Source organism: Saimiri boliviensis, chromosome 20 (assembly GCF_048565385.1).
Source record: "Saimiri boliviensis isolate mSaiBol1 chromosome 20, mSaiBol1.pri, whole genome shotgun sequence".
Taxonomy (NCBI): Eukaryota; Metazoa; Chordata; class Mammalia; order Primates; family Cebidae; genus Saimiri; species Saimiri boliviensis.
Genome location: NC_133468.1, coordinates 22588241 through 22613169, shown reverse-complemented (window position 1 = coordinate 22613169; position 24929 = coordinate 22588241). Strand labels below are relative to the sequence as shown.

General features: G+C 43.7%; 1 protein-coding gene across 4 annotated transcripts in view; it reads left to right on the top strand.

Moving 5' to 3' along the window:
• Nucleotides 1–24929, top strand: part of ADRA1B (adrenoceptor alpha 1B) — a 107615-nt gene that overhangs the window by 80568 nt on the left and 2118 nt on the right. The gene's annotated exons all lie outside the window — the stretch shown is intronic.

Here is a 24929-nt window from a genome sequence, read left to right as displayed (position 1 = left end):
GACGAATTGTTGCGGGGAGAAACAAGTTTCAAAGCATTGCATATAGCACAAAATGTGACATGTTTTAAATCCCAAATATTCTATTTTCTATATGTATGGAAATACATAGAAAAAACTGGAAGATAATGCACCAAAAAGATGAAAATAGTTCCCTATAAAGGAGGGACATGAAATTAGAAATGGTAGCCAAAAAATTTGTTCTTAATTTTTAAAAGAAAAAGTATTCATTTATTACATATGTAATTAATAATTTACAATGCTTTCTTTATTAAAATAAAAACATAAATTATATCGCCTTTGGGAGGCTGAGGCAGGAGGATCACCTGAGGTCAGGAGTTTGAGACCAGCCTGGCCAGCATGGTGAAACCCCATCTCTACTAAAAATACAAAAATTAGGCCGGGCGCGGTGGCTCAAGCCTGTAATCCTAGCACTTTGGGAGGCCGAGGCAGGTGGATCACGAGGTCAAGAGATCGAGACCATCCTGGTCAACATGGTGAAACCCCGTCTCTACTAAAAATACAAAAAAGTAGCTGGGCATGGTGGTGCGTGCCTGTAATCCCAGCTACTCAGGAGGCTGAGGCAGGAGAATTGCCTGAACCCAGGAGGCGGAGGTTGCGGCGAGCCGAGATCGCGCCATTGCACTCCAACCTGGGTAACAAGAGCGAAACTCCGTCTCAAAAAAAAAAAAAAAAAAAAAAAATACAAAAATTAGCCAGGCATGGTGGCGAGGGCTTGTAATCCCACCTACTTGGGAGGCTGATGCAGGAGAATCACTTGAACCCAAGAGGCAGAGGTTGCGGTGAAGCAAGATTGCACCATTGCACTCCAGCCTAGGCGACAGAGCAAGACTCTGTCTCAAAAAATAAATAAATAATAAATTAGATCATCTCAGTGGAGGATAAAGAGAAATATAATACGGGAACAAGTTTCAATGATACAAACTAACTAACTAAAATGAGTTACTTCTTCTGTTTGTAAATTGAGCTCTCATATCTTCCCAGAGAAACAAAGTTACCTCTTAAACTTTGCTTAGCTCTAAACTCTCTAGGGCTGAAAAAAAAAAAAAAATACCCACAGGGCCAGTTCCTCTAGTTTAAGACCCTGATCAAAGAACCACAGACATGAATGTCCCTAACTCCCCAGCTCCAACCTGATTAAAGATCGTTAGTCTAATGACTTCCACCCTGTTGTCACCTGTCAGCATCTCTCCCTAACCAGGTCTATTTAGGTAACGCCTCGAAATTCTTTTACGCTTGCTGTAGCCGAGCCTCAGCTGAGACGATTGAGGATACTGTGTGTGACCTACTTAGGGAATTTTTTTTCAGGGGTTGGGGAGAGAAAAAGATTTGCTTTTCATTTGATTTTTTTCCCAATGTTTTCTTCCTCAGGTCATAAGAAAAAAGATAAAAATTTTAAAGAACAAAATGAGATTTCCTCATTTTGTAACTAATATTTTGTAATATTTCCTTCCAATCAGTATAGTTACCTGAGTGACTACCACAATTGGCTCGCTCGCTCGCTCTCTCTCTCTCTCTCTCTCTCTCTCTCTCTGTCTCTCTAACTCTCACTCCCCAGTTTTATTCTTCTTGGTTCTCTCTTCCTTTAAAACCCATACCTCTTTACCATTCAATGAGGTTCCTTACCCAAGATTTGTTCATTTATTTACATCACATCTTACAGAGACCATTTTCACCTTGACCATCGCAAATTCTTGAAGTGGTGGCCCGTTTCCTTCTGAAACTTTCAGGCAGTTTTTGTTGTTGTTGTTGTTGTTTAACCAAATGCTTCTGAAGATACCAATTTACTCAGGATGCCCCCAGGAACAAAGGGCCCCATTTGTCACAGCAGAGAGCCATGCTAACAGCTTTCTCCCTGGCCACTGGCTCCTGGCCAGAGTGTCGTGCTCCTCTGCTTTCGTTCACTACCTGTCTGACCGTGGTGCAGTGTCCTGCAGGCTACTCATTATTCTAGATACAAATTCCATCTGCAGTGTCTTTTAAAGAATGTTCCAAAGTAGCACAAGGTCTCTGTTAATCAGTTAATTATTGTACATCACACAGAGAAAGGCTAACACTTAGCCAAAGAAACATCAGAACAATGCTGTGAAACCTGGTCTCTCGACTGGCTGTGTTACCATTTTGTCAAAGGGCCCCTAATAAAAGATGATTGCTTGCTCATGATGAATGAATGAGAGAGGCTTCTGGTGGGCATAAAACTAACAACGCCTTACAATTAGCACACAGGGAACACAGCCACCATTTGTACTGTGAGCCAGGCACTGTGCTAAGTGCCTATGTTATCTTCTTCGATCTTTACAACAACCCTGGGGAAAGGGGTGGTGGGGGGGGGGGTTGTCATTAGCCTAAATTTACATTGAAATTCAGAGAGTGAGAGGCTTGTAAAGATCACATAGCCAGATATCTATTAAGTGCCTTCTATGCCTCAGGTACTCTTCAAGCACTGCAGATACAAGAGTGAAAAAGACAGGCAGTCTCTGCCTCCATGAAGCTTACAGTCCTGAGGGGTGGACATGGACAGATCGTACTATAAATAAACATGTGATATCAGGTAATTGAGGGTATGTAGAGGAAATAAAATGTAGTAGCGTGCTAGAGAGGAGCAGGGTGGTGATGATCAAGAAAAAGCATGAGCTCAACCTCAGGAAGCTGATTGCAAAGAAAAATAATTTTTTTACCAAAAAAAGAAAGCATGAGAAGGCTGAGAGGGAAGGACTCTTTGAGGTCACAGGCTGACACTTGAGTGACTGGAAGGAGCCAGCCCTGCAGGAATCTGGGGGGAAAGCATTCCAGGCTGTAAGGACAGTAAATGCAAAGACCCTGAGATAGGAATGCTTTTGATGTGGGTGACATGGAAAATGGCAGCCAGGGTGCTGGACTGCACGGAGGGAGGAGGAGAGGCGGCAGATGATGCCAGACAGGAAGGAAGCATGGATATCCTGTGAGACCTGTAGGTCAAGATAGAAAGGTTAGCATTTTCTCTAAATGCAATTGAAAATTACAGGAGGGTTTTGGAAAGGGAACAATGTCATCTGATTTCTGTTTTAAAAGACCTCCTCGGGTAAGTGGAGAATGGACTGTAAAGGCTTAAGGGTAGAGAAGGGGAGGGCAGTTGTGAGGCTGCAGCCATGGTCCAGAAGAAATGATGGTACCGTTGGATTGCATTCTCTTCTTACCTGTAAAAAGCTAGACCATCCAGGAAAAAGCCTGATCCAGGATTACAGAGAATTCCCTGGTAAATTGACATGAGGCCTCTCCTGGATTTTTCCCACCTCATGCTGAATGCATACACACTGTGTGACACTTATTTCTCTTTAAATAAACTTTTTGTTGAAGTATGACATGCATACAGTAAAGAGCACGAATCAGAAGGGATGACCGTGTCAGTGTTCACAAAATGAACACATCCCAGTAAGCAGCACTCAAAATAAGAAAGAAAAGATGATCAGTACCTGCAAAGCCTCCCCATGTCTCCTTCCAGTCCACCTCCGGCATTCCAAGTGTGTCTGTCACTTGTTTTGCCAGAAGGACATCCTGTAAATCCATATTCTCAGTCTTGCTTATCTCATGACCTCTTCTTCTAAACTGAAAGTTGCATGCCCTCTGCAATCAGAGATTTTCTGATACCACCAGCCAAGATGATTTGAATTTTATATTCTGTGATGTATATTATGAAAACAATTTAAATTATAGTATAATATTAAATATGTGCAAATTCAATTGTGCCGTCTCTTAAGAATCAGAGCTCACACATAAACATGGCATAAATTCTGGAAAGCCTGCAGGTTACCTTGTCTAGAATCACCTGGAAATCCAGTGGCACAGAGTGTAAGACTAAGACACATGAGTTTGTAGCATAGAACAAAGACATAATTTCAGGTCTTTGTTCAGAAGACACTGGTGGAGAACTAATATTTACTGAGTACTTATGATGTCCCTAGCACTGAGCTAGGTGTTTCAGTATGTTTTCTTATTTAATCTTCACAGCCCTTTGAGAATAGCATAATTCTCTCCATTGTGCAACTAAGAAAACCATGGCTAGCTGGGCATGGTGGCTCATGCCTATAATCCCAGCACATTGGTAGGCCAAGGTGGGTGGATCACCTGAGGTCAGGAGTTCAAGACCAGCCTGGCCAACATGGCAAAATCCCGTCTCTACTAAAATAATAAAAAATTAGCTAGGTGTGGTGGTGTATGCCTGTAATCCAAGCTACTCGGGAGGCTGAGGCAGGGAGAATTGCTTGAACCCAGAAGGCAGAGGTTGCAGTGAGCCAAGATCGCACCACCCAACTCCAGCCCTGGAAACAGAGTGAGATTCCATCTCAAAAAGAAAAGAAAAGAAAACCAAGGCTCAGAATGGTAAAATAATTAACTCAAGTTCTCAGGGTGATAAGTGGCAGAGCTGAGCTTGCAAGTAGCTCTGTCTGCCACCAAATCCCATCCTTATTTCACTCAACCATTGCAGCCTCTTTAGTGCTTTTCTTCATTTGATCTGCACGAAATAGATTGAAGTGCTGGTCTCAATACTTGGTTGCTGCAATAAGCCTCATTTCTTCTAATGGTTTCCCTTTCACATTCTTTTTTTCAATACACTGGCTTTCAAATTAACGCTAAAGCCATTCATAAATGAAACGGAGGACCTGGCTATGACTTTGCTTCTTTCCAGAAATCAAAGTCTCTTTAAGCTTGACGTTTAATGTTTGCTGTATATCCAGGAAAGAAATGAATGAGCACAATTTAAATCTCTTCAGCCTAGAGTCTGGCCACGTGAGGGACACGAGATCTACTTTGCCTCACCATATTATCCATTATTGAGAAAGGAGGCAGCAATTAGCATAGCAATTTAGATTAACCACCTTAACGTCTCTGGGAGAGGGATTCGCATTCTCTGGCTTTCTGGAAGCTCTTCCAAGCTCAAGCTGTCCCTGGGTTCTTTGGCTCTGCGTCATGAAGGGAATTGATTTGATCAATTACATTGCTGCTGCCTAATTAGTAAGCATGGCCACGCTGGCCCATTGGTTTCACAGAGATTAAACTTGGGATCCTGACTGCAGACCAATTTTCGTAGCTGAAAGTCTCTTTACCTTCATCCTGAATCCATACCAGTTACCTGGAGTTAATCATAACGGGACTTTGGCCTAGGGCTGGAGGCATATTCTCCAAGTCTGGAGAATATGGGTAACAGGGTAACAGGGCTTCCTGAGTCCTCCTGCATTACAGCAGATCATTTTGTGAAAGCCCCACAGGTTAAGAATCTGGGCCTTTTCATACATGCCATGAGCCACCCTTCACAAAGTACTTTATGCTCACCCTTTCGTTTGAGTTTCCTGGTATCTCAACAAGGAAAGAAAGTACAACTCTCATTTCAACAGGAAGAAAGGAACCTTCACAGAAATGATAACTCAAAGCCACAAAGCGTTTTTCAACAGAGATGAGTCATCATGTTTTCAAAAAGTAACTTTTACTGGGTCAGTCATGTTTTATTACAAGAAGTCATACACAGGTTTTCATTGTAGAAAATTTAAAAGATGCAGAAAAACAAAAAGAAGATAATAAAAAGCCACCCCTTAAACATAACCACTGAAATGTTGAAAACATATTTATTCAGCCATTTTTCTATGGCATGATATCAAACGTACTATTTTTAACCTGCTTTTTGTCTTTTGATGTATTATGAACATATTCACTTAGTTAATTTTTACTGGTTGAATTGTATGTGTCATTAAGCCAGTCACTTATGTTGAATATTTGGGGCTGTTTCCCATTTTTAGTTATGATAAATAATAACCCAATAAAATCCTTGTGTCTAAATAATAATAACATATATTGAATATTCATTTGTTTCAAATAATGTACTATGTGTTTTGCATGTATTATCTCATTTAACCCTTCCAAAAATCCTATGGATAAATAATATTATCTCCATTTTATAGATGAGGAACTGCGTCCTAGGGAGGTTAAATAACTTTCCCACAGTGACACAGATAATACGTAGTGATGTTAAAATTTAATTCAAGTCAGTCTAACTGCAGAGCTAGCACACTTAACCGCTAAGACAAATTTTTAGAATTGCAATTTCAGGGAAACTAAGTACATAAAACTGCAAAGCTTTTGAATCGGCTTACTCAGTTACCCTACAGAAAGCATATTCCGATTTATACTCCCACCATCAATGTATGAATGCCCATCCACTCACATCATCACCAACATGGGGTACTATTCAACCTGTATCATTCATGAGAGAAAAATGAAGCCCAATCTTCTGATAGCCCATTCATGCTTTTAGAGCATGCATGCAACACGGTTCCTGATCAAAACAGTGATTTTGTCCAAGTCAATGGCTCTTATCCTTTTTTTTGGTACATGGGCACTTTTGAAAATCTGAGGAACGCTATGAAACAGCTATGCAGAAAATGCACATATGCACATCAAATAACCTTTTATTTTTCAGTGGGTCACGAACACCATTAAGAACTTCTGGGCTTGCCAGAGGATTGATGCGTCAACAACATGAAAACTAAAACTAAAAGTAGGACTAATACACCCAAGTCTTCAAATGCTGGTTTTGCCATATTGTTCTTTTTAACAATCCTGAAGCATAAGGAACCAGATCGGGAGAGACTGGAATGAAATGCCCAGGCACTGTAACAGTTCATTTGCCACGTGGTGGAAGGTACCTGGGTCAAGACTCTCTCCTGAGGTCATGCCGTCCTCCACTAAGATCAGCAAGATCTCAGAGCAGATGGACTGGCCGGCACCAGCCTGCCTCCATTTGCGCACTTCATAACCTCCCAAGAATAAGTGTGGGATTCTCTTGCCAAATGCACTTCTTCACACGCTGGTGTTTTTCATTATCTCCCCTTGCATCCTGCTCCTTTATGGCTTGCAAAGCCTCGTCCCAGATCAGTCAAACCTCCACCAACCCTACCCGTTCCCCTCCTGTCACAAGCAGTGGATCAGGGCAAGCAGGGAAGAGAGAGTGAGGTCCAGGGCTTCGCCCGTCCATCTGCTCCGAATGCTGTTGTGCCAGGCAGATCTTCCTGTGAGCCCTCCTTAACCACAGCACATGCTCCCTGGGAGGAATGGGGCAGTTTTTCCTAATGCTCTATCAGGGCAGTTTTTTGTAATAATCCATTGAGGCTCAGTGACACATCAGGATTAGGGGTGGAACATCAGGTTCCAGCTTGCAACGAAGGAGGTGGACAGAGGAAATAGCAAGCTTAAGTGATCTGCCCTTTTGGGTGACCCTAGTAGAGAATTTTTTTCTTTTTTTTTTTTTGGCTGAGCACAGGGGACTTTATTGATGGCACATGACAAGATGGGGCTCCCTAGACCCCTCCCTCTTCAGGATGTCTGCATGGAAACTGTGAGGAGGGGAGATTCTCAGTGTGGTGGGAACTGAGGGTGGCAAGGACTCCCCAGCAGTAAGGGCCTCTCTTCCTCTCATGCTCTTGCTGGGGCCGGTGGTCCAGGGGTCTTACTCCTTGGAGGCCATGTGAGCCATGAGGTCCACCACCTTGTTGCTATAGCCAAATTTATTGCCATACCAGGAAATGAGCTGGACAAAGTGGTCATTGAGGGCAATGCCAGCCCCAGCATCGAAGGTGAAGGTGTGGGTGTCACTGGCGAAGTCGGAGGAGACACCCTGGTGCTCAGTGTAGCCCAGGATGCCCTTGAGGGGGGCCTCCGATGCCTGCTCACACCTTCTTGATGTCATCATATTTGGCAGGTTTTTCCAGATGGCAGGTCAGGTCCATGACTGACATGTTAGTGGGGACACAGAAGGCCATGCCAGGGACCTTCTTGTTCAGCTTAGGGATGACTTTGGCCAAAGCCTCGGCAGCACCAGTAGAGGCAGGGACCATGTTCTAGAGCACCTGACGGCCATCACGCCACAGTTTCCCGGAGGGCCATCCACAGTCTTCTGGGTGGCAGTGATGGCGTGGACTGCGGTCATGAATCTTTCCACAATACCAAAGTTGTCATGGATGACCTTGGTCAGGGGCACTAAGCAGTTGGTGGTGCAGGAGGCATTGCTAATAATCTTGAGGCTGTTGTCATACTTCCTGTGGTTCACCCCCATCACTAACATCAGGGCATCAGCAGAGAAGGCAGAGATGATGACCCTTTTGGCTCCTCCCTGCAAGTCGGCCGCAGCCTTCTCCATGGTGGAAGATGCTGGTGAGCTTCACGACACATTCAGCGCCAGCATCGCCCCATTTGATTTGGGAGGAATCTTGCACCTGGAAGATGGTGATGTGATTTCCATTGGTAACAAGGTTTCCATTCTCAGCCTTGACAGTGCCATGGAATTTGCCACAGGTGGAATCAGACTGGAACGTGCAGACCAAGTAGTTGAGGTCAATTAAGGGGTTATTAATGGCTACAGTATCCACTTTACCAGAGTTAAAAGCAGCTCTAGTGACCAGGCACCCAGGACACCCAAATCCATTGACTCCGGCCTTCACCTTCATCATGGTGTCTCAGGGATACAGCTGGCGATGCCTGAGAAGATGCAGATGTCTGTCGAGCTGAAGGAGCAGAGAGAATTTAGCTCAGACTGGATGGATAGACCAGACCACTGTGAGACAGGGGCAAAGAATGCAGTCTGCTCCTCAGGCTGGAGCCTGAGCTGCCCTGGCCTGGCTGCCCACCCATGGCCACCTTTGGGGTCTCACTGTGCATAAAACTACCTTACCCAAAATATGAAACAGAGTGGTGAGGGAAACAAGGGTTATTGTGCCCTTTTATTGCTGGCTTGGTTCTACTTTTTCATTCCTACTTATCCTTTTCATCCTTTGAAAACTCACTCTTTGCTCTATCCTCTCACTTTTGTTCTTGGCATTGCCCGTCCACAGATCACGGAAGAATGTGTGAGTTAGGCATCCCTTCTCCCTCCACCTTCTTTGAGGCCCAGAACTTACTTTCACAAGGCCTGGAGATGGCAGAAGGATGGCTTTTCAATTCTAAATTATGACAGTTTCTCCCAGATTTGACTGGAAAAATGAGTCATCTGAATACTAGTGTATTCACATTCAAATGCTTATCCCTGCACTCTCCACTCCCCTATGGAATCTGCTACACTTTCTTAAATTCCCTTTTGGTACGGGAGGCCCTCGTTATTCTTGGGGGATATATTTCAAGAGCCCCAGTGAATGCCTGAAACCATAGGTAGTACCTAACCCCATATACACTAAGTTTTTCCCTATACATACATATCTAAGATAAAGCTTAATTTCTATATTAGGCACAGTACTAGATTAACAGTAATAATAATAAAACAGAACGATTCTAACAACATACGGTAATAAAAGCTATCTGAACGTGGTCTCACTCACTCTCTCAAAACATCTTATTGTATGCAACATTTTTGGGCTGCAGTTGACCTCGAGCAACTGAAAGCATGGATGGCAAAACTGTGGATAAGTGGGGACTGCTGTCCTTGGCTTCCTGGTGGCTGCCTCACCAGGTTAAAGCAGCAGCAGATGGGAGAGCAGGAATTCGTGGGTTGTACTGTCATAGCTCCGTGACTTTGAGCAAATTACTTCTAAGTGTCGATTTCAACATCCGTAAAACGGGGGCAGTTAATTGCATCTCCCACATAGAATTGTTTTGGGTGCATGTTAGAGATTATTACAGTGCTTGCCACCTATAAGGGCTAGGTAGTTGGTAACTACTCTTACTATCGTTGTTATGGTTATAAAATTCAGATTCCCCACCATCTCCTGTATTTTTCTTTGAATTTTCTCTTAAAGACCAAGTCCATTTCTCATTATTGTGAGAATCAGCACACATTCTCCACCTTCTCTATAATCAGGACACTGCATAAGAAGCCAGGCTTCCCCTCTCAAGACCTAAATAATCTTCTTACATTACAGGCTTTCTGAAACATACTTGCCCTGTTGCAAGTTACATAGAGGGGATGCTATTTCCTGCCCTTCCAGCTCCTGTGTCCTCAAAATATGTGAATATGGAACCACTTTTATAGGAACGTTCTTTGAAAGTGGCAATGTCAGGAGCTGGGTGCAGTGGCTCACACCTGTAATCCCAGCCCTTTGGGAGGCCAAGGCAGGTGGATCACCCGAGGTCGGGGGTTCGAGACCAGCCTGGCCAACATAACAAAACCCTGTCTCTACTAAAAATACAAAATTAGCTGGGTGTGATAGTGCGCACCTGTATACCAGCTACTCAGGAGACTGAGGCAGGAGAATCACTTGAACCCAGGAGGTGGAGGCTGCTGTGAGTCAATCAAGCCACTGCACTCCAGCCTGGGCAACACAGTGAGACTCTGTCTCAGAAAGTTAAAAAAAAAAAAAAAAGATAGCAGCAATGTCAAATAATGCCTCCTTTCCCAACTATCCCCACCACACATCTCTCCATCCCTACGTGTAACCAGCCCCTCCTCTTCTTCTAGACACTCCCACACCGAATGTTCCAGGAGCGTCATGAGTCTCCAGTCTGTGACAATCAGCACTGGGGTGGTGGACAGGCCAGTAGCTCTGGGTCAGGCTTCAAATTGAAGCCTGTCTCTACCACTGTGTAATCTTGAGCAAGTTCCTTAATCATGCTGAGCTGTCATTGTTTCATCCATAAAATGGGCATAATAATTATACCCACCTCATAGGCTTTTGAGGACTGATTAATTAGTGAAATCTGTGTGCTTCCTGAATCTGATGCCGGCATCTAAGAGATGTTCAATACAGACTTGCTGTGAAGTGGAGCAAAGCTCGAGGGCCTCCTGCTGAGGGCTATAATCCAAAACCTAAGCCAAATTGAAAATGGAGCATTTATCTGCATGAAAAGAGCTGGTGAAAGAAAGAAAGAAAATGAAAGCCATTTTCCACCCATTACCATCCCCAACTCTCTCTACGTGGCTGCCCTCAGCAAGGCTGACACCAAAGCTGCCAGAAGACAGGACAAAAATGCTTGCCGGAAAAGAGACATAAGAAAAGCGACAAAAGACATTTATATGAATTTGGATCACCTGGAGCAAACTGAGAGGGAAAAGGAGAGGAGCAGAGATGGGAGTGGACAAAGATCGGGTCAGGGAGACCCAAATCAATGGTTCTCCCCCATGCATAGTGTCTGAGTCAGCTCCGGCTGCTGTAACAAGGTACCATAGACCAGGTGGCTTATCAACAACAGAAATTTATTCCTCAGCGTTTTGGAGGCTGGAAGTCCAGGATCAGCGTGCTGGTATGGTCGGGTTCTGGTGAGGGCTCTCTTCCGAGCTGCAGGCAGATGCCTTTCTGTTGTGGCCTCACATAGAAGAAAGAGGGGGAGGAAGCTCTCTGGGCGCTCTCTCTCTCTCTCTCTCTCTTTTTCTTTAACAACACTTTCCAGGCAGTCAGGGGTCTCTTTCTTAAGGGTATGAATCCCATTCATGAGGGCTCCACCCTCGTGACCTAATTACTTCTCAAAGACCCCACCTCCTGATACAATCACATTGCAGGATAGGGCTTCAACAAATGGATTTTAGGAGGACAGTCAGTCCATTGCACTTGGTATGGGTGATTTTTCTCTTGTGGAATCATTGCCTCGGTGTGGTACAAACGAGGAGGCCACTAAGGGAAGTGGAGCCCACAAGTCAGGAGAGGTCAGAATGAAGGTAGCGTCCCTGCCCTATGACAGGAATTGGGAGACTCTAAGGGAGGGCTTTGAACTTCCAGGGGCTGGGAAAGAGATATAGGAGATAGTCTCACCTAACTTTCAAGGAGTAGGAAGGCCTCCTCCACCTGGCATCCAGGCTACCATATCCAGCACAGGCAATAATACTGAACACATTCAGACCTTTTTTCATTGAAATTCTCAGAAAACATTCTTAAATAGCCACAGTAAGCCCACCCAGCTGGGTATCCTACAGGACATCTCCAAGCTGTACCTGGAAGGTTTCCCCACTGTAAGGAGGCTTTGGGAGCTGTAATTTCGGGGTCATTTATGGCATCCCAGTAGACCTAGACAGAGAAGCAAGACAAGGGTTCATCTTGCTGGAACCTGGTGAGTGGCACACATTCAGCAGCAGAGACTAATCATTTCATTATACGATATTCATGATGTCAGGCAATGTGCTTGGCCTTCAAGATACAGAAAGGCAAGAAAGCGCTCTGGTGAGAAGATAAGACACCCTAGAGACAATGTACCAGCATCATTCACTTTGTACTAGAGAAGCCCTGAGGGCTGCTGGTGTCAAGAAAGGTATGAGCCCCAGATGTGGCCTCTTCAGAGAGGAATACATCCCAGATTGGGCCAGACATGTGAGAAGTGACACAGCCATCCAGGGATCCAGACACAACCTTAATCTGTCCTGTCAGTCTGGATACAGAAAAAGTTTCTATGCCCACCAGCCACAGGACAGAACAAAGGGATGAGTCAGAAAGAAGAGGGCAGGGAAATCAGCGAACGGCTGCTGAGAGGAGGGATGAAAGGGACTGCATAGAGCCTAATGGCCTAAGAGGCCCGATCTTGATGTTTTACTCTCTGATTCCCCAAGGCTGGAAATTGTCCCTGTTCTCTTGTAGAGCCTTTCATCCCAAGACACCCGGGCCTGTCTGCCAGCCGGCAGGTTCATCTGCTGCTTTGGAAGGAAGGATCCAGTGTTGTGTGGCCTGTTTGTCCTAGGCTCAAAGAAACTCTTGCTGGAGAAATATCTGCACCTTCTTCCCTAATTTCCATTTCCTTCTAAAGGGTGAACACAAGGCTTACAGTCAGAGCAGGAGGGGCCCTGGTAGCTAATGCAACCCCCTTTTTTTGTACATGGAGAAACCAGAGTTCAGAAAGGCCATGACCCAGCCTGAAGCTCTACTAGCTACCATCCCTCTCCTGGCTCTTTTCCCATCTCTACAGTTTCAACCTTTGTCTCTTCCTCAGTCTTTCTCTCTCTTTCTCTCTCTCTCTCTCTCTCTCTCTCTCTCTCGTTACCAAAGAAATATTTGGGGCCAGGCATAATGGCTCATGCATGTAATCCCAGCATTTTGGGAGACTGAGGCAGGTAGATCACTTGAGCTCAAGGTTTTGAGACCAGCCTGGGCAACATAGGGGAGATCCCATCTCTACAAAAAAAGTTTTTAAATTAGCCAGGCCTGGAGACCCTTGGTCCCAGCTACTCAGAAAGCTAAGGCAGAAAAATGACGTGAGCCCAGGAGTTTGAGGCTGCAGCAAGCTATGATCACGTCACTGCAGTCCAGGCTGGATGACGGACGGAGACCGTTTTCAAAACAAACAAACAAAATGTTCATTGCAAAAAGAATTTTAAGTACAAAGTGAAAATTTTCACATAAACACATTCCAGAGATAACAGCTATGAAGAGTTTCGTGTATACTCACCCAGATTTCCAGATTTTTTTTTAAATATACCAAAACACACACACACACACACACACGTGCACACACACACACACACACACACACAGAGTTTGTTTTTTTTTTAATAGAAATCCAAAGCATTCTAAGCATTCGCTCCTGATACCTGCTTTTTTGCTACTTAATTTTGTTATGGACATCATTCCATTGTTGACAGCTTATCATTTTAATAAAAGTATGGTTTTTCATTATGTAAATGCTACATGGATTATTTCACAATCCCCTATTGTTAAAATTTTAAATCATTTCCTATTTAGGGAAAGCATTACTGCAATTTTTTATACTTTCATCTTTGCACTTTTTCAAGAATACTTCTGTAGGATGAATTTCTGAATGTCAAATACTTAGATCCAAAGCCATGTTCATTTTTATTAGGTAATACCAGTTTTCCACCCAAAATTTACATTTCCACCCAGCATGTATGACAATGGCTTTTTTCCAAACACACTTGCCAAATTGAGCATAAGCACTTTTTAAAATATCTTCCACAAAAATATACCTAAAACATTTTTCTTTTTTCTTTTTTTTCTTTTTTTTTTTTTTTTTTGAGACAAAGTCTCACTCTGTTGTCCAAGCTGGAGTGCAGTGATGCAATCTTAGCTCACTGCCACATCCACCTGCTGGGTTCAAGCAATTCTCCTGCCTCAACCTCCCAAGCAGCTGGGATTACAGGTGTGCACCACCACGCCCAGCTAATTTTTGTGTTTTTAGTAGAGTTGGGGTTTCGTCATGTTGGCCAGGCTGGTCTTGAACTTCTGACCTCAAGTGATCTGCCCACCCGGGCCTCCCAAAGTGCTGGGATTATAGGCATGAGCCACTGCACCCAGCCTTATTTTGCTGCTTTTTAATTTGCATTATGTATTTTATAAAGAAATTTCAAGCCAGGCATGGTGGCTCACTCCCATAATCCTAGCACTTTGATCTGCCATCAAGGTGGGAGATCATTCGAGCCCAGGAGTTCAAGACCAGCCGAGGCAACATGGTGAAACTCCGTCTCCACCAAAAAAATACAAAAATTAGCTGGGTGCTATGGCACACGCCTGTAGTTCAGCAACTCTGGAAGCTGAGGTGAGAGGATCACTTGAGCCTAGGAGGTTGAGGCTGCAGTGAGCCAAGATCACACCACTGCCCTTCATTCTGGGCAACAGAGTGAAGGATTCTGACTTTAAAAAAAAAAAAGAAATGTTATGTTTTTTATTAATTCTTTTGGTGTCAATTATACTTACTCTTATTTGCTTATTCATAAGATTTAGCTTTCTACTGAGTTTTCTCTTACTGATTCATGAAAGAGCTTTGTGTATTAGAAATATCATTCCTTGGCCGGGTGTGGTGGCTCACACCTGTAATCCCAGCATTCTGGAAGGCCGAGGCAGGTGGATCACCTGAGGTCAGGAGTTCAAAACCAGTCTGGCCAACATGGCAAAACCCCGTCTCTACTAAAAATACAAAAAATTAGCCTGGCGTGGTGGCAGGCACTTGTAATCCCAGCAACTTGGGATGCTGAGGCAGGAGAATCACTTGAACCCAGGAGGCAGAGGTTACCATGAGCGGAGATCATGCCATTGCCACTCCAGCCTTGGCATAAGAGAGGTGGGGGGCGGGGGGAGAGAGAGAGAGAGAGAGAGAGAGAGAGAGAGAAGGGAAGGAAGGGGAGGGGAGGGGAGGGGAGAAATATCATTTCTTTTACTATCATTTGAATTACAGATATTTCTTTCAATTCTTTTGTTTTTGACATTTGCAGCCTTATAAAAAATGTCTAGACAAATTCATCAATACATTTATTTACAGATCCTGGACTTTTAGCTGTGCTTAAAATGGTCTTTCCTATTTCGTACTTATAAAAATATGTACCTACATCCTCATCTAAACTTGAATAATTTTTCTATATTTAAAGTACTGGATCTGTCTGAGTTTATTTTACTGTAAGAAATAAAGTAGAGATGCATTCTTATTTCTTCCTTACATAGCTATCCTGTTGCCCCAACTCTACTTACAGTCTATTTTTTCCCAGAAGCATTGACATGGCATATAAAATTCTCATGGATATTTGGTTCTCTTTCTAAATTACATAATTTCATTCATCTTTCTTCTGTCTTTTTCTGTACTTCCTGCCCGAGGATTTTTTTTAATTACTATGATTCTATGACAGGTTTTAATATTTAGAGAGCTGAATTTATCCATTTTCCTCAAACCCACTCTTACCATTCCTCTTTATTTCCATTGATCTGGATTCTCATGGTTATTCTTCTAAATTCCATATTCTTCCATAAATTTGGTTTTAGATTTTTTTTTTTTTTTTTTTTTTTTTTTTTTTGAGACGGAGTTTCGCTCTTGTTACCCAGGCTGGAGTGCAATGGCGTGATCTCGGCTCACCGCAACCTCCGCCTCCTGGGTTCAGGCAATTCTCCTGCCTCAGCCTCCTGAGTAGCTGGGATTACAGGCACGCGCCACCATGCCCAGCTAATTTTTTGGTATTTTTAGTAGAGACGGGGTTTCACCATGTTGACCAGGTTGGTCTCGATCTCTCGACCTTGTGATCCACCCGCCTCGGCCTCCCAAAGTGCTGGGATTACAGGCTTGAGCCACCGCACCCGGCGGTTTTAGATTATTTAGCTCTCCACACAACAACAATAAAAACAAAAACCTGTTGGGATTTTAATTAGACTGTTTTGGATTTTCAGATTAATTTGGGGAGAACTGAGGTTATCTTGGACAGAGACTTCCTATACAAAAGCAATATGTATCTCCATTTATAAATATCTTCTTTTATAACCTTTTATAAAGTTTCACAGCTTCTTCACGTTAAGTCCCACCAATGCTCAGTTTCTAAAAGTGTTCTGCAGGGAAACTATTTCCAATGAAGTCAAAGCATGGAACAAACTCAGTCTGGCCTCAAAGATGGACCCCTTAGTGCTGCAGAACCCATTTCATCCCATCTGCTTTCAACTTTGGGCTTCCGTCAAAAGGTAGCTCCCCTGCTGGAAGCAGGAATGGGTCGATCCATTAATCAGTGGTAATCAATGGGCACTGGCTGCATACCCAGGCCTGTGCTAGAAAGACAAGACACAGACCTCATCTTTAAGGAGCTTTTACAGTTTCCAAAGAGACAAGAGGCACACCCCCTAACAATGGCATTTAATATGAACTCATGGACTATGGACTCTCCTTGATGGTAAATAAAAAAGAAGAGGTCTGGAGCAGTCAGGAAGGGTTTTGGGAGGAGATGGGAACTGAGCTGGTGTTGGCACATGGATGTCATTTAGGTAAGCAAAGAATAGAAAGGAATCAAATACAGGCAAGGGAATCAGCAATGAACAACCATTTATTCAGCACCTCCTATGAACCCAATACTGAGTTAGGCACATGAAAAGGAGTTTATGTGCTCAACAAGTATCTTTACACATTCACTATGAGACAAGCTCTGTGTTGGGTGCTAGAGAAACCAAGACAGGTAAGATTGAGCCTGGTTTTAAGGAGCTTGTGAACAAGGAAGACAAATCTTTAAGTAAGTTCAACTGTTATGATGGAAATCTGTAGAGAGAAGAGCAGAGACTCTTAATCTGGGGACTATATACTTCCTGGACATCCATGAATGAGATTCAGCAGGGCTGTAAACCCCTGAAATTACATGGTGCTGAATTATCTGCTTAACCAGTATTGGCAAGTTAAAAGTGACACAAAACTCCTAGCTTCTAGATACATGCATTTTAATAGCCAGATAAAATATGTGTAAAGACATCATTTCTAGGAGTTGTCAAAATAATATTAATTTTAATTTAAAAATTTTTAAATGTAAAAACACACCATAACAAAAAAAAACCCTAAGTACCTAGTTCTAGCCTTCCCCACCCCAAAAGTATTCTAAGAGTTTAGAGACAATATTGTGTCTTATGGAAACTAATTTGAGGCAGGAAGATTAGGGTTTCAGTCATAACTCTACCACTTAATATCTGTGTCAAATTGGGTGAGTTCCATACACACACGGCTTCCATTTCCACGGTTGTAAATTGGGAATTATAGAACCCAAGGCATTATGCAAGGCGCCCTCATGCCTGTTATAAAGATAAAAATATTTGGGAGGCTGAGGCGGGTGGATCATGAGGTCAAGAGATTGAGACCATCCTGGTCAACATGGTGAAACCGCGTCTCCACTAAAAATACGAAAATAACCTGGGCATGGTGGCGCACACGCCTGTAGTCCCAGCTACTCAGGAGGCTGAGGCAGGAGAATTGCTTGAACCCGGGAGGCAGAGGTTGTGGTGAACAGAGATTGCGCCATTGCACTCCAGCTTGGGTAACAAGAGCGAAACTCCGTCTCAACAACAACAACAAAAAGATAAAAATATTAATAGGTCGGGCATGTAGGTCATCTGGATCTTAGCAGTCCTTCTTGGCCTGTTCATTCCTTCCTTCTGCTTTCACACTTCAGAGGAAAATGGTTATGAGAAACAAGAATTTGAGCTAGGCAAAAAAGGGCATCTTGGAGAAAAAAGGGCATCTCAGACCAATGTGGACAGCATAAACAAAGGGAAAGGTTCCAGAAAAGTCAATGCTGTTGCAAAGGATCAGTCCATTGCAGACAAGTTGAACAGGTCTTATAGTCTAGCCTAAGCCATTTGAACTTTATCCTATACACTAGAGGGGCCACTGGAGGACTGGGGCCAAGGGAGTCAATCTCATAGTGAGGTGGCCCTCAGCCCAGCCTTTGCTCACCCATGAATCCCAACGTACACACAATAACAGTTCTTAAAAATAAAAGTGTAATGTGGGCTAAGGCAAAACTTCTCACCTCAGAATCTTGTTGAACAGTAGATTTTGATCTGGACATGGGGGCACCTGTCTGTAGTTCCAACTACTCAGAAGGCTGAAGCAGGAGGATTCTCCTCCTGTTGTGAGAACCAGAGGTTCTCACAACTGGCCGGAGGGATGGAACATCCCCACAACCACAGAGGTGCTGTGATTAAAGCAGTAATATTTTAAGATGGACTGGGAAAAACATCAATTCCAGAAGTTAGAAATAGGAATGGTTTGTAAAGTCCTACAGCTATATTCTGATGCTGGATGGTGGTAACCTTGTGCAGTCCTAAACTGGTTAGTGTGAAATAGTCCTGCCACCTCTGAGGCACCACTGCCAATGTTGCACGTGCTGCAGTTGCCCCTTGAGCCAGAGAGATGTTCATTTGTTATATAACTTCCTGGCTCCTTCACTGAACATGCCTAGTCCAACATTTTTTCCAGGTCAGTCAAATCCTGGCATTCAGTGTATAGATCCAGTATTGCATGTCTTGTTCCAAAGGATCTTATTTTGTGAGCTATATATATCAGTAGTGTACATTACCATACAATGTAAAAAGATCTACATATAAACAATGCAACCAGCTATCCAAGTGTTACACCAACTAAAACCCCCAATAAACCTTGAACAGTGAAAAAAAAAAAGCAATCAAAGCCAGCCTGGGCAACATAGCAAGTTCAGAGCCAGCCTGGGCAATATAGCAAGACCCCAGCTCTTTAAAAAAAAAAAAAAAAAGTAAGCAGATTCTGATGCACTGGATCAGAGATTCTGCAGTTCTCACCATCACTCAGGTGCTGCTTATCCATGAACCTCATTTTGCATAGCCAGAGGCTAACACATTTTTGTTTTATTATTTTCATTACTATTATTCATGCAACACCTGTTGGCTGAGTGCCTGTCACACATCAGGCACTGTGCTAGGTAGGCCTTGCACAGAGAGAGGAGTCAGACATGAACTCTCTTTTCTAGTTGTTCACAGTCTAATCAGAGGAGATGGGTTATAGACCTAAACAATTGTAATCCAAGGTCAAAAGGGATAAATGCCACATTTTCATTTCAGAAAAGGTGTTTTGACAATTCAGTGTTCCCAGTTAAGGGAGAAATTGCCTAGTGTTTACGGAAATGAATTAATGCTCCTCTTTCTTATTATTAAATGAGTAAAAACTTATGCTTCAAAATTGGATTTTAATTACAGTCCACCACATACTAGGCATGTGACCTTCTTAGCCTCTTAAGCCTTAATTTCCTCATCTGCAAAATGAAATACATAGCAGCAGTGTTGTTGGAGAATTGCAATAGAGAATGTTTATAAATGTGGTACCTTAATAACTCGTTTGGGAAAGGAGTTGCAAAAGATGGCTCTGGTGATTATTACTGTTTTCAGCAATTGTTTTAAAACTTTACATGGCTCTATTGGCCCAAAGATGTTGTATTCATTGGACAAGTTTATGATTTCATTCTAGGGTTCAGTGGAAAATAAAAATGGAAAAACCTTGAAGGGAATTTCCAAATCCAAGGAAAGCTTCTTTTACAAAGCTGGGGCTAAAACAATGAGCAACTCGTGTAAATCTTTCCAGTTTTTACTGGGCCAAATTGTTTCAGCTGAGGAGATGTGGTTTGGCTGACAGTGTAGCCAAATGCCTCTAATAAGAGCCACGCTGAAAAGGAGTTCCACTCCACTTACAAGAGGATCAAAAGAGTTTCCCCACCGACTGACTCCCCTGAGGTCATTGGCTTGTTTGACACTGTGAAATAAATCACATCAAATTTATAATCCCAGAGTCCCAGAATGTCAGGGCCCAGAGGGATGTTAGAAGCCACCCAGCCTGTGGCTGGCATTTTGTGGACCAGATAAACGATATTTCAGTCCCTGTGCCATGCTGTAGTCTCCAAGCCCTCTCATTGCCTCATTTCTTCAGCCAGTATTGAGTGAAAGCCAATGGATTTAAGAATATGTAAAGACAGCACTTTGGGAGACCGAGGCAGGTGGATCACTAGAGGTCAGGAGTTCAAGACCAGCCTGGTCAACATGATAAAACCCTGTCTCTACCAAAACATAAAAAACTAGGCTGAGGCAAGAGATTTGCTTAAACCTGGAAGACAGAAGTTGCAGGGAGCCAAGATCGTGCCATTGTGCTCCAGCCTGGGCAGCAGAGTGAGACCCTGTCTCAAAAAAAAAAAAGTATGTAAAGAATGAAAAGAATCCCCCCACTTACGCCTCATAATAAGGAGACAGCAACAGGGGGCAATGGACACATCAGGAACTAACGGGGGAGCTGCCTGGGTTAATAGCAAAAGATTTCATTTAAAAAATCTCTTTCTCAGGGACCTCGGACCGATGCTGCCATCTGTCTGTGTGGTGCTGCCATCCATCTGATTTCATTTTAAACCTCTCAAATCATCTGATTTCATTTTAAACCTCTCTTTCTCTTGCCCGTAAGATACCTTGCACTCGTGCTACCATCTACCCATTTCTGCATCTGCAAAATAGGGATAATCCCACCCTGCTCAGGGAGCTGTTGGACGGGATTAAATGAAATAGGATCTAAGAAAGGTGGTGGCACATAAGGACCCAATATGCACAGCATCTTTTGGCTTGTTTTTCAGCTTTTATTTTACCTTTTTTTTTTTCTTTTTGAGACGAAGTCTTACTCTGCTCCCCAGGTTGGAATGCAATGGTGCAATCACAGCTCACTTCAGCCTAAACCTCCTGGGCTTAAGTGATCCTCCCACCTCAGCCTCCTAAGTAGCTGGGACCACAGGTTTGGGAACCACCACACCTGGTTTTGGTTTTTGTTTTTTAACCTTTTGACTTGTTTTATTTTTAGCTTTTATTTATTCTTTTTCTTTTTCTTTTCTTGTGTGTGTGTGTGTGTGTGTGTGTGTGTGTGTGTGTGTGTGTGTCAAGGTCTCTATCGCCTGGGTTGGTCTCAAACTCCTGGGCTTGAGCGATTCTCCTGCTTCAGCCTTCCCAAGTCCTGGGATTGTAGGAATGAGCCACTGCATTCCTGTATTCCATTTAGCCACTGCTGAATGGCCTGTCTTTTAGCTTTTAGATAATATTCATTGGATTTTCCCCAGTTACAGAAGGAATTTGTGTTCATGGAGAAAATTTTGGAAAACACCAAAAAGCACAGAGAAGAAAAATTCACCCGTAATTCCCCCACACTGAAAGATAAGCACTGTTGACATTCCAGTGCACACCCTCCCTCCCAGTCCCTTCTATAATGAGCCTTGAGCCTTGACAGTGAATAAACAAAAAAAAAATATATATATATGTGTATATATATATATATATATATATATATCCACACACATAAGTATGTATATTTTGTTTTCCTGTGAGCTGCACTGTGATGATTAAGAGCCTCTGTTACAGCTGCCTGGATTTAAATTCTAACTCTATTACCCTCTAGCTCTGTAGCCTCGGGGAACTTACCTGTCAAATTTCAGTTTCTGTTCCTGCATGTATAAGAATCATGGCCCCCAGGCTAGTGATGCAGGTTGGACACAGTCATCAAGAATTGTTGTAAATGACAGTATGAATGGTGCCTTCTAGAACACAGTCATGAGGGGCTGCCCTGGGAACAGCGGCGGCTGTTGAATGAGTAACTTGACCCCACAGCAGTTAAGCGCTTAGCCCATTCCCTGGCACAGACTCAAGGCTTGTTAAGTGGTAGCAGCTCTTCTACAGACATGCCCTGAGGTTGTCACGAGTGGAGGTTCACAGATGGTTGAGACCTCCACGGTTCACTGTTTACTGTTCAGATTTGTTGAATAGCACCTTAAGAATGACTGGCTGGGGCCATGTCCATCCAAGAAATGTTTCTCCCTGTGTAGATACCGCTCACTATGAGCCTTTGATCCGGCACTTCACAGTCCCTCCAAATCACCCTTGGGCACTTAAAGCCTAAGTGACATGGGGCGGGCTCACGGCAACATCTGTTCCTCGATTTATCCGTCCTCCACTCACCGCCCCACCCTGGGAAAAAAAAGAATAATAGAAATGCCTCCCACACGTGGTATCCCAGGGCTGCATCTACACAGCAGGTGAAATTCACCACGGATTTGGGTGGTGTGCAAGACTGAAATGACAGCTAGAGAAAGCACAAGAAACTGGGAGTCACATATTCCGTCAGTCCATCACGGAGCAAATATCCATTCAGCACCTGTTGCGTGTGCCAGGGCATGGTCTCTCCAGTGGCAAAGTGGTTCCCTGTTCACTTCTCTTTCAATCCTGTAGGTTTCTCAAAGAGGAATGCCTCTCAGTTTAGGGCCAGAATGTCTTCAGCACCTCTCAAGCACTGCTAATCCCCCTTTTTGAGAGAGAAGGAGTAGGCCTCATTCACACCACAGTCTGGAGCTATCCAGAGGGACAAACATTGTTTTGTTTTCATCCTATTTTCTCCACCATGATGTTTTATTTATAGAAAATGATGCAAGTTTTAAAATAGTGATAGAAAGCTTCCTTTAAAAGAATTGAGATGTCGAAAGCTAATTGATGCAAAGAAAAGCACTAAGTAGATGGTGGTCCAGATGGCAGAGTGATGAATGCTTGGGAAGCTTTAGACCTGATCCCTTTAAGACCATGATGACAGCTATGGACCCTCACCAAGGAAAACACAGGAATGTTGCCCACAATTTTAGCACGTTCAGGACCCATGTGGGGCCCATCATTCAGTTGGCATTGGAAAGAGCAGTAGGGTAGGTCTCAATGCCCAGACAGCACCTAGACCTCACCCTCTTCACTACCTTCCTCACCTTGGTAGCGGTGGTACTGGTGGTAACAGCAGCACTGGCAGTTGTAATAGTAGCAGCGTTCAAAGCAGTCTTCATTGCTATACTTATTGAGTGCTTTTAACATGCCTGGTACTTACCAAGCCGAAGCTCAACTCATCCGTAAAGAAAAGAATTATTACCCTCCCCATTTTCCAGGAAACCAAACCTTACCAAACTCGAATATCTTCTCCAAGGTCACCCAGCTGAGAATGCCAGGGCTAGGGTTTGAGCCATGATCTACACCTGTGATGTCTGAGCGGATCCTTAACCACTAAGCTTCACTGCCTCAATACATACTCGTTGAAGCAAATAAATGGCAACTTGGACAGGTCCTGGTGGTCACTCTGCCATTCACCAGATGAGTGACCTTGAGTGAGTCACTCCTCTCACCTTCACTGACCCTCCATTAAGGAAGAAGCCTTCCCAGGCCTGGCAAGCCATGATTCCAAGAGGCAGAGCAAGGAGCATCGGGAACATTCCATGAGCAAGAGGGACTTCAATAAGGGTCGGTGTCATCCTAAGTTCTGGGTTCCAGCCACTTGACCACACTGCCTAATCAGCCAAGGGCAAAGAATGACCTTCTTCTCAGAGAAGTACACAGTGTAACGAGCCCAAACCCAAAATGTGGCAGCAAATGCCCATGAGAAAAGTTGGCATCACCTCCTCACCTTTGGCTGGACACTTCTCAGGGCCATGGTTCTTGGAGGGTGCTTTGTAAGAAAACAAAGGCAAAAATCTAGCCCATGTTTGTCCTTGACAAGGCACTTCCAGTGTGATGAATGTGAAGAACAACCAAAAAAGATATGCCACTTGTACACAGGGGAAGAGTGAAATTTACACCCCTCCTTGATGCTACATTTGTTCTGTTGAATGGCCTCTTAGCTGCCACAGTGCAACAGCACACCTCAAACTCATCTCTGTATTCCCACGGCTTGTCCTCATGCCTAGCACTTAGCAGGAACTCAGTGTTTGTGGAATAGATGAATGAATGAATGAAATGAATGAATGTATAAACATTTAAATAACTATGACTTTCCTACACTTGTGTTCTGATCCAAAATAAAATGAGACCAACAATAGTACCTCACTCAGTGGTACCTTCCAATTATAATTATTCAATAAGCTAGTAGTGTGAAGAGTTAGCTCAGGACTTGCATAGCACACACAGTATAAATGGTGGCTATGATAGATGTTAGCTATTAGTTTTTTTTTATATATTTGTGTATCCTTTAAAAGAGCCAGTTTCTTAGGTTGCATCCCCATTTAACCATTTATTGCCTATTTCATAACCACCTTCACGTTGGCACCAAATGAAGTTACAAGTTTGTCTGCAACAATCAATGCTTTCCTTCTCTTGATCCTGCCCATCTGTGGCCACTGCTCCAGCCTCCATCCTAGGCCCTATGAGTCCTCATGCAAAGTAATGTGCTGCCTGCATACACACTCCTCCCTGGGTAATGCACAAGGCTTCCAGACTTTACTTCCCTCACTCTACTTCTCCCCCAAATTTGCTTTTTTGTAGAGACGGGTGTCCCACTATATTGCCCCGGCTGGTCTTGAACTCCTGGTCTCAAGCTATCCTCCTGCCTTGGCCTCCCAAAGTGCTGGGATTACAGATGTGAACCTCCGTGTCTGGTCCTCCCCAAAATTTATTCTCCAGTTTCCTATTTTGTCAAGGTCAGTTTCCTATGTTCTTCAGACTCAGTGACAGAAATAAGCCCATCCCTGTGCACAGAGACAACTTCCCCCATCAGGAAATACTTGATGTTTAGATACCAGAGTTGCATTTCAGCTGGGGCCTTCTGTACACTGTCTTAATCCAAAAGAGTAGCTCCATTGGTGAGACCCAAACCTAATGGTATGAGTCTGGTCACAAATCAGACCACAAGATGGTGCCCCCCAGCCGGGTGCAGTGACTCACTCCTGTACTCTCAGCACTTTGGGAGGTCGAGGTGGGTGGATCGCCTGAGGTCAGGAG